This window comes from Cryptomeria japonica, unplaced genomic scaffold (genome assembly GCF_030272615.1).
Source record: "Cryptomeria japonica unplaced genomic scaffold, Sugi_1.0 HiC_scaffold_174, whole genome shotgun sequence".
NCBI classification, from domain to species: domain Eukaryota; kingdom Viridiplantae; phylum Streptophyta; class Pinopsida; order Cupressales; family Cupressaceae; genus Cryptomeria; species Cryptomeria japonica.
In genome coordinates, this window is record NW_026728996.1 from 287,334 (window position 1) to 300,000 (window position 12,667).

At 59.3% G+C, this 12,667-nt stretch overlaps 1 non-coding gene across 1 annotated transcript; it reads right to left on the reverse strand.

Moving 5' to 3' along the window:
- Positions 1-1,513: 1,513 nt before the first annotated feature.
- On the reverse strand, positions 1,514-1,632 carry LOC131867529 (5S ribosomal RNA). Its single transcript, XR_009366082.1, has one exon. It is a non-coding gene; the product is annotated as a 5S ribosomal RNA (ribosomal RNA).
- Between the last annotated feature and the right edge of the window lie 11,035 nt (positions 1,633-12,667).

The window sequence follows — 12,667 nt, forward strand, 5'->3', positions numbered from 1 at the left end:
GCGGCGTGCACGAAGTCGGAGCCCGGTTTGCCCCGGGTGCGCACCTCGCGTGCACCTTCGCCGCGGTGGGCACCATGGCGTGCACGAAGTCGGAGCCCGGTTTGCCCCGGGTGCGCACCTCGCGTGCACCTTCGCCGGGGTGGGCACCTCGGCTGGGTTGCGCGCCCTGGTGCGCACCAAGGAGCGCTCCGAAGTGTGCTCCAAGGTGCGGCGTGCACGAAGTCGGAGCCCGGTTTGCCCCGGGTGCGCACCTCGCGTGCACCTTCGCCAGGGTGGGCACCTCGGTGCGCACACCTTCTCAATGTTTTCTTGCCTTTTCTGGAAATTGGTGAAGGCAGCGCATCAAAGGTGCGCACCTCGGTGTGCTCCGAGGTGCGAACCCGAGAGCGCTCCGAGGTGCCCACGAAGTCGAAAGTCGGGTTAATTGCATTGTTTTCCCCGGGTGCGCTCCGAGGTGCGCAACATCGGCGCGCACCAAGGAGGGCTCCGAAGTGTGCTCCAAGGTGCGCACGATGGCGTGCACCTCTGGTGCGCACGATTCGGAGCTCGGTTTGACCGGGGTGCGCACACCTTGGCTGGGTTGCGCACCTTTTGTGCGCTCCAAGGTGCGCACGAAGTCGGAGCTCGGTTTGCCCCGGGTGCGCACCTTCGCCAGGGTGCGCACCTTGATGCGCACGCCTTGGCTGGGCTGCGCACCTTGGTGGGCGCCATGGTGCGCACCTTTCGTGCGCTCCAAGGTGCGCACGAAGTCGGAGCTCGGTTTGCCCCGGGTGCGCACCTTGGTGGGCGCCATGGTGCACTCCGAGGTGCCCAAGATTGGTGCGCACCAAGGAGCGCTCCGAAGTGCGCTCCAAGGTGCGCGCGAAGTCGAAAGTTGGGTTAATTGTCCGGTTTGCCTCGGGTGCGCACCTTGCGTGCACCTTCGCCAGGGTGGGCGCCTTGGTGCGCACACCTTGGCTGGGCTGCGCACACCTTGGCACCCGCGTTTCCTTCATTTTAAATTTTTTTTTTTTACAATCTCTCAAGTGGGAAATTCTATAATCTCAACTTTTTTTGCCTTTTCAGGAAACTTTTGAATGGAGCGCATCATTGGTGCGCTCCGAAGTGTGCTCCAAAGCTCTCTCCAGCTGCGTGCACCTGCCCCGGCCGCGCACCCGGCCCCGCCCAGCTTCGCTCACCTGTCCCGGGCGTCTGGTGCGGAACCTTAGAGTAAGAAACATCACCGTGCACCTTGGCCAACGTGCGCGACTCGACCGAGCGCGCACTGGCCGAGGTGCACACCGATTTCACCTGGGTGCGCGCGCAGCACCTCGGGCGCACCGGGGTGCGCGCACAACGCCCGGGTTGCACCGTGGCCTGTGTGCTCGGGGCGCCTCGGGTGCGCGCTCGGTGTCGCCCCCGCGCGCGCGGTAGTGCGGGCAGCGCACCCCGGCCCGGCCCGGCCCCGACGAGAACGCAAACGGGCAAAAGGTTTATTCAAATAGCATTGCGACGCCCGGCGAAAAACTAAAAAAGGGTGCAACACCGGGACTTCCCGGGAGGTCACCCATCCCAGTACTACTCCGGCCCAAGCGCGCTTAACTGCGGAGTTCTGATGGGATCCGGTGCACTAACGCTGGTATGATCGCACCCGTTATGAGCTTGTCGCAGTGTGTACTTAGCAAACCGCGACCCACGTGCGAATCCACCCCGGCCACCCACCCCCGTCGAGGTGCACACCCTCCCTCGCGAAGTGCGCCCCGTTCGCCAAGTGTGAGCCCTGCCCGGGTGCGCGCACCTTGCTAGGGCGTCGGGTGTGCACCCGGCCCGGCCTACGTGCGTGCACCTGGAGGGGGCGTCGTGTGCGTGCAGTGTCCCGTCTGCAACGCGGTGCCCACACACCACCTCGGGCGCAACGACCTGCGCTCACATGTGGGCCGAGTGCACCTTGGTGCATGTTCGGGGCGCCTCGGGTGCACGCTCGATCTTGCCCCGGTGCACCAAGGCGCTCGGTTTGCCCCGGGTGCGCACTTGGTGCAAGGTGGGCACCCAAAATAGGGATCAAGCACCAAAACACAAGTTTCGGGATGCAAAATGGGACCCAAGGACCACAAATGCGTTCCAAGACCCATGATGGGTCCACGAGAACAAAAATGTGTTCCGAGACTTAATAAACAAATATTGGGTTTTAGGAGAAGAAACATGCTCTGATGCCCAAAACGAGAATCGACCCCGAAAAGGCCACAGGCCAAAAGTGGGATGCGAGACAAAAAAAAATGGGACCCGAGGACCAAAATTGGGTTCCCAGGTCGAAGACAGGGCAACCGGACAAGAAACGACCTCTAAGGCTCGAAATGAGTCCCGACGACTAAAACTTGACAAGAAGCACCCATCAGGCACCCAACTCGACACCCATGGGATGCCGACCCACCCGGGCTTCCACCTAGCACACCTTGGCACCCACCCACCCTCGCACCCAACCTCGCACCCAACTTAGCACCTTTGAACCCACATTGGCACTCACCCTGACCCTGGCACCTTGGAACCCACATTGGCACTCACCTTGACCCTGGCACCCACCTTTGCACTCACCTTGGGACCCACCCTGGCTCCCACCTCGGCACCCACCCAGACACCCACCTTGGTTCCTTGGCACCCACCTTGGATCCTTGGCACCCACCCCGACACCCACCTTGGCACGCAACTTGGCTACTTGCCACCCACCTTGGCTCCTTGACGCCCACCCCGACAACCACCCCGTGACCTACCCTGGCTAGGGTTGGTGCACACCCACCCTGGTGCCCACCTTGGCACCCACCCTATGACCCACCTTGGCACGCACCTTAGTACCCACCCCGTTACCCACCCTAGGACCCACCCCGTGACCCACCTTGGCCAGGGTGGGTGCACCCACCCTGGTGCCCACCTTGGCACCCACCCATCCTAGCACCCAGCCTGTGACCGGGCTTGGAACCCAACCTTGCACCCGCACCCGTCTTGGCCAGTGTGGGTGCGCACCCATCCTGGCACCCACGTTGTGACACACCCTTTAACCCACGCACCCTAGCACCCACGTTGGCACCCACCTTGGAACCCAACCTAGCAACTTGGCACCCACCCCGTGACCCACCTTGGCATCCACCATAGCAGTCGCCGACTTGGCACCCACCTCGGCACCCACCTTGACACTTGTGGACCCACCTTGCCACTCACCCTAGCATCGACCCATCCTAGCACCCACCCTGGCACCTTTGCACCCTAGCACTCACCCATCCTAGCACCTAACCTGTGACCCACCTTGACACTCACCCTCGCACCCACCTTGGAACCCAACCTAGCACCCACCCACCCTGACACCAACCCTAGCACCTACCCACCCTTGCACCCACCCTGTGACCCATCTTGGCACCCACCCATCCTACCACTCAACCTATCACCCACCTTCTCACCCACCTTGGCATCCACCTTAGCACCCACCCACACTGGCACCTTGGCACCCACCTCGGGCAAGGTGGGTGCACACCCACCCTGGCACCCAATTTAGAACCCACCGAGCATGTTACCCACCTTGGCACCCACATTGCAGCCCACCCTAGTACCCACCCTATGACCCACATTGGCATCCACACCCTAGCACCCAGGCACCTCGACACCCGCCTTGACACCCACCCTAGCACTGAACCTGTGACCCACCTTGGAACTCACCCTAGAACCCACCCACCCTGTGAACCACCTTGGCATCCACCTTAGCACCCACCCACCTTGGCACCCACTCTAGCACTCACCCATCCTAACACCCAACTTGTTACCCACCTTGGCACCCGCCCTCGCGTCCACCTTGAAACCCACCCTAGCACCCACCCACGCAGGAGCCCACCTTGGCACCCAACCTAACACCCACGCATCCTGGCACCCAACTTGTGACCCACCTTGGAACCCACCCTAGTACCCACCTTTGAACCCACTATATCACCAACCCACCTTGGCACCCACCCTATGACCCTCTTTGGAATCCACCCTAGCACGCACCCACCCTGGCACCCACCATGGAGCGCACCCTAGCACCCACCCACCTCGGCACGCACCTCAACACCCACCTTGGTGTGCGCACTGCGCCAACCTCTCAAAGACCCTATGTGGTGCGCTCCAAAGTGTACACCTTTGGTGCGCTCCAAGGTGCGCACCTTTGGTGCACACCGAGGTGCACACCAAAGTGTGCACCGAGGTGAGCACCAAAGTGCACTCCAGGGTGCACACCAAGGCGTGCACCTTTGGTGCGGTCAATGCAAACGAATTCGGAAGTTGGGGTCGATGTCCTAATCGCTGCTGCAGACTACACGTATGAGAATCGGACAAATAGCTTTATATAGGGGAGGTGTTGCGTTTGATGGGTCGACTCCCCTGGTTGTGTGCACTGCACCAACTTCAAAGACCCTGTCTTGTTTAAGAAGTCAAAAGTTGGGGTGGATGTCCTAATCATTGCTGCAGTCTACGCATGTATGAGAATCAGACAAATAGCTTATATAGGGGAGGTGTTGCATTCGGTGGGTTGACTCCCCTGGTTGTGCGCACTGCGCCAACCTCAAAGACCCCGCATAGCAGAAGAAGTCGGAAGTCGGATTTTGGTGAGCACCAAGGCGTGCACCTTTGGTGCGGTCAACGCAGACGAATTCAGAAGTTGGGGTGGATGTCCTAATCGTTGTTGCAGGCTACACATGTATGAGAATCAGACAAATAGCTTATATAGGGGAGGTGTTGGGTTTGATGGGTCAACTCCCTTGGTTGTGCGCATTACGCCAACCTCAAAGACCTTGTTTTCGTTAAGAAGTCAAAAGTTGGGGTCAATGTCCTAATGGCTCCTGCAGGCTACACATGTATGAGAATCGGACAAATAGCTTATATAGGGGAGGTGTTGGGTTTGATGGGTCGACTCCCCTGGTTGTGCGCATTACGTCAACCTCAAAGACCTTGTTTTCGTTAAGAAGTCAAAAGTTGGGGTCGATGTCCTAATTGCTCCTGTAGACTACACATGTATGAGAATCAGACAAATAGCTTATATAGGGGAGGTGTTGGGTTTGATGGGTTGACTCCCCTAGTTGTTCGCATTACACCAACCTCAAAGACCTTGTTTTCGTTTAGAAGCCGAAAGTTGGGGTCGATGTCCTAATTGCTCCTGCAGGCTACGCATGTATGAGAATCAGACAAATAGCTTATATAGGGGAGGTGTTGGGTTTGATGGGTCGACTCCCCTGGTTGTGCGCATTGCGCCAACCTCAAAGACCCTGCATTGCGGATGAAGTCGAAAGTCAGAGTTTGGTGTGCTACAAGGTGTGGTCGAAGGTGCTCACCTAGGTGTGCACCTTTGGAGCACAGGAAAAGTGCCCTCCAAAAGTGCGCACCTTTGGAGTGCACAAAAGTGCCCTCCAAAAGTGCGCACCTTTGGAGCGCAGAAAAGTGCCCTCCAAAAAGTGCCCTCCAAAAGTGCGCACCTTTGGAGCGCAGAAAAGTGCCCTCCAAAAAGTGCCCTCCAAAAGTGCGCACCTTTGGAGCGCAGAAAAGTGCCCTCCAAAAAGTGCCCTCCAAAAGTGCGCACCTTTGGAGCGCAGAAAAGTGCCCTCCAAAAGTGCGCACCTTTGGAGCGCAGAAAAGTGCCCTCCAAAAAGTGCCCTCCAAAAGTGCGCACCTTTGGAGCGCAGAAAAGTGCCCTCCAAAAAGTGCCCTCCAAAAGTGCGCACCTTTGGAGCGCAGAAAAGTGCCCTCCAAAAAGTGCCCTCCAAAAGTGCGCACCTTTGGAGCGCAGAAAAGTGCCCTCCAAAAAGTGCCCTCCAAAAGTGCGCACCTTTGGAGCGCAGAAAAGTGCCCTCCAAAAAGTGCCCTCCAAAAGTGCGCACCTTTGGAGCGCAGAAAAGTGCCCTCCAAAAGTGCGCACCTTTGGAGCGCACAAAAGTGCCCTCCAAAAGTGCGCACTTTTGGTGCGCACCAAGGCGCTGGTTCGGTCGTTGCAGGCGAGTTCGGAAGTTGGGGTCGATGTCCTGAGCGGAGGTGCAAACTACACAGGTGTCGGAATCGGACAAATAGCTTATATAGGGGAGGTGTATGCTTCGATGGGTCGACTCCCCAGGTTGAGCGCACCGCGCCAACCTCAAAGACCCTACGGTATGGATGAAGTCGGAAGTTGGGTCCGATGACCAATTCGATTAGTAGGTATGCTCATGAGGTCGGAATTTGGGTCCGATGACCTGCCATGTGCAGGAAGGCGAATGTTGACACTGTGCGTTGCAAGGTGCACACCAAGGCGCTGGTGCGGTCTTTTTAGTCGAGTTCGGAAGTTGGGGTCGATGTCCTGATCGGAGGTGCAAGCTACACAGGTGTGGGAATCGGACAAATAGCTTATATAGGGGAGGTGTATGCTTCGTTGGGTCGACTCCCCGGGTTGAGCGCACCGCGCCAACCTCAAAGACCCTACGGTATGGATGAAGTCGGAAGTTGGGTCCGATGACCGATTCGATATGTAGGCATACTCGCGAGGTCGGAATTTGGGTCCGATGACCTGCCACGTGCAGGAAGGCGAATGTTGGCACTGTGCGTTGCAAGGTGCGCACCAAGGCGCTGGTTCGGTCGTTGGAGGCGAGTTCGGAAGTTGGGGTCGATGTCTTGATCGGAGGTGCAAACTACACAGGTGTGGGAATCGGACAAATAGCTTATATAGGGGAGGTGTATGCTTCGTTGGGTCGACTCCCCGGGTTGAGCGCACCGCGCCAACCTCAAAGACCCTACGGTATGGATGAAGTCGGAAGTTGGGTCCGATGACCGATTCGATATGTAGGCATACTCGCGAGGTCGGAATTTGGGTCCGATGACCTGCCATGTGCAGGAAGGCGAATGTTGGGACTGTGCGTCGCAAGGTGCGCACCAAGGCGCTGGTGCCGTCGTTGCAGTCGAGTTCGGAAGTTGGGGTCGATGTCCTGGTCAGAGGTGCAAACTACACAGGTGTGGGAATCGGACAAATAGCTTATATAGGGGAGGTGTATGCTTCGATGGGTCGACTCCCTGGGTTGAGCGCACCGCGCCAACCTCAAAGACCCTACAGTATGGATGAAGTCGGAAGTTGGGTCCGATGACCGATTCGATACGTAGGCATATTGGCGAGGTCTGAATTTGTGTCCGATGACCTGCCATGCGCAGGAAGGCGGAATTTGGGTCCGATGACCGAGTTGATGGCGTGCCATGCGCAGAAAGGCGGAATTTGGGTCCGATGACCGAGTTGATGTTGATGGCCCGCCATGCACAGGAAGGCGGAATTTGGGTCCGATGACCGATTTGAAGGCGTGCCATACGCAAAAAGGCGGAGTTTGGGTCCGATGACCGAGTTGATATTGATGGCCCGCCATGCGCAGGAAGGCGGAATTTGGGTCCGATGACCTGACATACGCATGGAGTCCGACTCGGGGGCCGATGTTCGATTCGATGACTTGCATTGTGGGTAAAGTCGGAAGTTGTGGTCTTTGACCCGATTCGATGACCAGACTTCGGCTGCTTGAGAATCGGACAAATAACTTATATAGGGGAGGTAGTGTTCTCGAGCATCCTCCCCCCGTGCCCGTTTATGTCGATTGATGCTGGTGCTCGACTGGTTGGAGCGCTCGGATGCAAAAATCTTGCACCAGGATTTATCGATTGTGATGGACACGGCAAGTCTCCTGATTGCTATGCAGGAGCTCATCGTGAATCTCTATGCGGCCTTGGTATGGACTCGACCTGCGGAATGGTTCGGCAATGGTAGTCGCTCCAACACGTCCTTGCAATGGCCACAGAGGTGATTCGACTAGAGCTCCAGTCTAGCTTTTGGGTTGCTTGGCGGACTGGTATAGCCGCGATCGAGTTCCGGCCATGAACGTTTTAGATAGCTCTTGGGCTTTCTGGGACGGAAGTCGGAAGTTTGGGCTGTTGTCCGATTTGATGACCATTCTTCGGATGTGTGAGAATCGGACAAATAACTTATATAGGGGACTGTGTTGTCTCACGCAGCCCCCTCCGTGCCCCTCTATCTCGACCGATGTTGGTGCTTGAAAGGGTTGGGATCGCTCGGATTTATAAACGTGCACCACCATTTGTCGAGTGTGAGGGACGCGGCAGGTCTCCTAAATGCTATGCGGGCGCTCTCTGAGAATCTCTATCCGGCCTCGACACAGACTAGTCTTGCTGAATGGTTTGGCACTGGTAGTCGATCCAACACGTCGTTGTTGTGGCCGCCTAGGCGATTCGATTCGAGCCCCCGTCTAGCTTTTGGGTTGCTTGGCGGATTTTGCCCTATCCGCAAGTGAGCTCGGTCCCTAAACGTTCGAGAAACCCGATTGCTATGCGCCGACTCTCTTTCTTGCGAGCCTCCATCTAGCTTTTGGGTCTCTACGGAACGGAAGTCGGAATCTGGGACCGTTGTTTGATTCGACGAGGCAGACTACGGTTGTGCGAGAATCGGACAAATAACTTATATAGGGGAGGTGTTGACTGGAGCATTCTCCCCCGTGCCCCTCTAACTCGACCAATGCTGGCGCTCGAACGGTGGTAGCGCTCGGATTTTCATTGAGCGCCAGCATTGGTCGATTTAGAGGGGCATGCGAGATTCCCGAATGCTATGCGAGGGCTCTAACGGAAATGTCTATTGGTTTCGGTATGGATGCAATTGCGAGTGGTTCGGCAAAGGTAGTCGTTCCGATGCGTCCATGTCGTGGCCAAATCGATAATTCGATTTGAGCCCTCGTATAGCATTTGGGTCTCTCGATGTGATTCCGCATTCCAGTCCCTTTGGGCACTGCTTGAGCCGCATCCCAGGGGGTTCCCTTCCCAATAATCTGCCTCGCAACCCGATTGCTATGCGGTGAGGCTCCTCGGCCGCCTCGGAACTATCTGTGTATCAGACGCATCGCGGGATAAGGGGTTGGCAACGGTAGTCGCCCCAAGCGCGTCCGATGCTTGGACCATTCCGAGGCGGCCCTGAAGCCTCTTCCGTCTAGCCGTTGGGTCCTTCTCGCCGCATCCCTCGCCTCGCACCCCGATTGCTATGCGGTGAGGCTCCTCGGCCGCCTCGGAACTATCTGTGTATCGGACGCGTCGCGGGATAAGGGGTTGTCACTGGTAGTCGCCCCAAGCGCGTCCGATGCTTGGACCATTCCGAGGCGGCCCTGAAGCCTCTTCCGTCTAGCCGTTGGGTCCTTCTCGCCGCATCCCTCGCCTCGCACCCCGATTGCTATGCGGTGAGGCTCCTCGGCCGCCTCGGAACTATCTGTGTATCGGACGCGTCGCGGGATAAGGGGTTGTCATTGGTAGTCGCCCCAAGCGCGTCCGATGCTTGGACCATTCCGAGGCGGCCCTGAAGCCTCTTCCGTCTAGCCGTTGGGTCCTTCTCGCCGCATCCCTCGCCTCGCACCCCGATTGCTATGCGGTGAGGCTCCTCGGCCGCCTCGGAACTATCTGTGTATCGGACGCGTCGCGGGATAAGGGGTTGTCACTGGTAGTCGCCCCAAGCGCGTCCGATGCTTGGACCATTCCGAGGCGGCCCTGAAGCCTCTTCCGTCTAGCCGTTGGGTCCTTCTCGCCGCATCCCTCGCCTCGCACCCCGATTGCTATGCGGTGAGGCTCCTCGGCCGCCTCGGAACTATCTGTGTATCGGACGCGTCGCGGGATAAGGGGTTGTCACTGGTAGTCGCCCCAAGCGCGTTCGATGCTTGGACCATTCCGAGGCGGCCCTGAAGCCTCTTCTGTCTAGCCGTTGGGTCCTTCTCGCCGCATCCCTCGCCTCGCACCCCGATTGCTATGCGGTGAGGCTCCTCGGCCGCCTTGGAACTATCTGTGTATCGGACGCGTCGCGGGATAAGGGGTTGTCACTGGTAGTCGCCCCAAGCGCGTCCGATGCTTAGACCATTCCGAGGCGGACCCGAAGCCTCTTCCGTCTAGCCGTTGGGTCCTTCTCGCCGCATCCTTCGCCTCGCACCCCGATTGCTATGCGGTGAGGCTCCTCGGCCGCCTCGGAACTATCTGTGTATCGGACGCGTCGCGGGATAAGGGGTTGTCACTGGTAGTCGCCCCAAGCGCGTCCGATGCTTGGACCATTCCGAGGCGGACCCGAAGCCTCTTCCGTCTAGCCGTTGGGTCCTTCTCGCCGCATCCCTCGCCTCGCACCCCGATTGCTATGCGGTGAGGCTCCTCGGCCGCCTTGGAACTATCTGTGTATCGGACGCGTCGCGGGATAAGGGGTTGTCACTGGTAGTCGCCCCAAGCGCGTCCGATGCTTGGACCATTCCGAGGCGGACCCGAAGCCTCTTCCGTCTAGCCGTTGGGTCCTTCTCGCCGCATCCCTCGCCTCGCACCCCGATTGCTATGCGGTGAGGCTCCTCGGCCGCCTTGGAACTATCTGTGTATCGGACGCGTCGCGGGATAAGGGGTTGTCACTGGTAGTCGCCCCAAGCGCGTCCGATGCTTGGACCATTCCGAGGCGGACCCGAAGCCTCTTCCGTCTAGCCGTTGGGTCCTTCTCGCCGCATCCCTCGCCTCGCACCCCGATTGCTATGCGGTGAGGCTCCTCGGCCGCCTTGGAACTATCTGTGTATCGGACGCGTCGCGGGATAAGGGGTTGTCACTGGTAGTCGCCCCAAGCGCGTCCGATGCTTGGACCATTCCGAGGCGGCCCCGAAGCCTCTTCCGTGTAGCCGTTGGGTCCTTCTCGCCGCATCCCTCGCCTCGCACCCCGATTGCTATGCGGTGAGGCTCCTCGGCCGCCTTGGAACTATCTGTGTATCGGACGCGTCGCGGGATAAGGGGTTGTCACTGGTAGTCGCCCCAAGCGCGTCCGATGCTTGGACCATTCCGAGGCGGCCCCGAAGCCTCTTCCGTGTAGCCGTTGGGTCCTTCTCGCCGCATCCCTCGCCTCGCACCCCGATTGCTATGCGGTGAGGCTCCTCGGCCGCCTTGGAACTATCTGTGTATCGGACGCGTCGCGGGATAAGGGGTTGTCACTGGTAGTCGCCCCAAGCGCGTCCGATGCTTGGACCATTCCGAGGCGGACCTGAAGCCTCTTCCCTCTAGCCGTTGGGGCTTTCTCGCCGCATCCCTCGCCTCGCACCCTGATTGCTATGCTGTGAGGCTCCTCGGCCGCCTTGGAACTATCTGTGTATCGGACGCATCGCGGGATAAGGGGTTGGCAGTGGTAGTCGCCCCAAGCGCATCCGATGCTTGGACCATTCCGAGGCGGCCCTGCAGCCTCTTCCGTCTAGCCGTTGGGGCCATCTCGCCGCATCCCCCACCTCGCACCACGATTGCTATGCGGTGAGGCTCCTTGGCCGCCTCGGAACTATCTGTGTATCGGACGCATCGCGGGATAAGGGGTTGTCACTGGTAGTCGCCCCAAGCGCGTCCGATGCTTGGACTATTCCGAGGCGGCCCTGCAGCCTCTTCCGTCTAGCCGTTGGGGCCATCTCGCTGCATCCCCCACCTCCTCGGCCGCCTCGGAACTATCTGTGTATCGGACGCATCGCGGGATAAGGGGTTGGCAGTGGTAGTCGCCCCAAGCGCGTCCGATGCTTGGACTATTCCGAGGCAGCCCTGCAGCCTCTTCCGTCTAGCCTTTGGGGCCATCTCGCCGCATCCCTCGCCTCGCACCCCGATTGCTATGCGGTGAGGCTCCTCGGCTGCCTGGGAACTATCTTCGTATCGGACGCATCGCGGGATAAGGGGTTGTCACTGGTAGTCGCCCCAAGCGCGTCCGATGCTTGGACTATTCCGAGGCGGCCCTGTGGCCTCTTCCGTCTAGCCGTTGGGGCCATCTCGCCGCATCCCCCACCTCGCACCCCGATTGCTATGCGGTGAGGCTCTTCGGCCGCCTTGGAACTATCTTCGTATCGGACGCATTGCGGGATAAGGGGTTGTCACTGGTAGTGGCCCCAAGCGCGTCCGATGCTTGGACTATTCCGAGGCGGCCCTGCAGCCTCTTCCGTCTAGCCGTTGGGGCCATCTCGCCGCATCCCCCACCTCGCACCCCGATTGCTATGCGGTGAGGCTCCTCGGCCGCCTTGGAACTATCTTCGTATCGGACGCATCGCGGGATAAGGGGTTGTCACTGGTAGTCGCCCCAAGCGCGTCCGATGCTTGGACTATTCCGACGCGGCCCTGTGGCCTCTTCCGTCTAGCCGTTGGGGCCATCTCGCCGCATCCCCCACCTCGCACCCCGATTGCTATGCGGTGAGGCTCCTCGGCCGCCTTGGAACCATCTTCGTATCGGACGCATCGCGGGATAGGGGGCTGTCACTGGTAGTCGCCCCAAGCGTGTCCGATGCTTGGACCATTCCTAGGCGGCCCTGAAGCCTCTTCCGTCTAGCCGTTGGGGCCTTCCCGCCCCATCCCTCGCCTCGCACCCCCGATTGCTATGCGGTGAGGCTCCTCGGCCGCCTTGGAACCATCTGTGTATCGGACGCATCGCGGGATAAGGGGTTGGCACTGGCAGTCGCCCCAAGCGCGTCCGATGCTTGGACCATTCCGAGGTGGCCCTGAAGCCTCTTCCGTCTAGCCGTTGGGGCCTTCCCGCCCCATCCCTCGCCTCGCACCCCGATTGATATGCGGTGAGGCTCCTCGGCCGCCTTGGAACTATCTGTGTATCGGACGCATCGCGGGATAAGGGGTTGGCACTGGTAGTCGT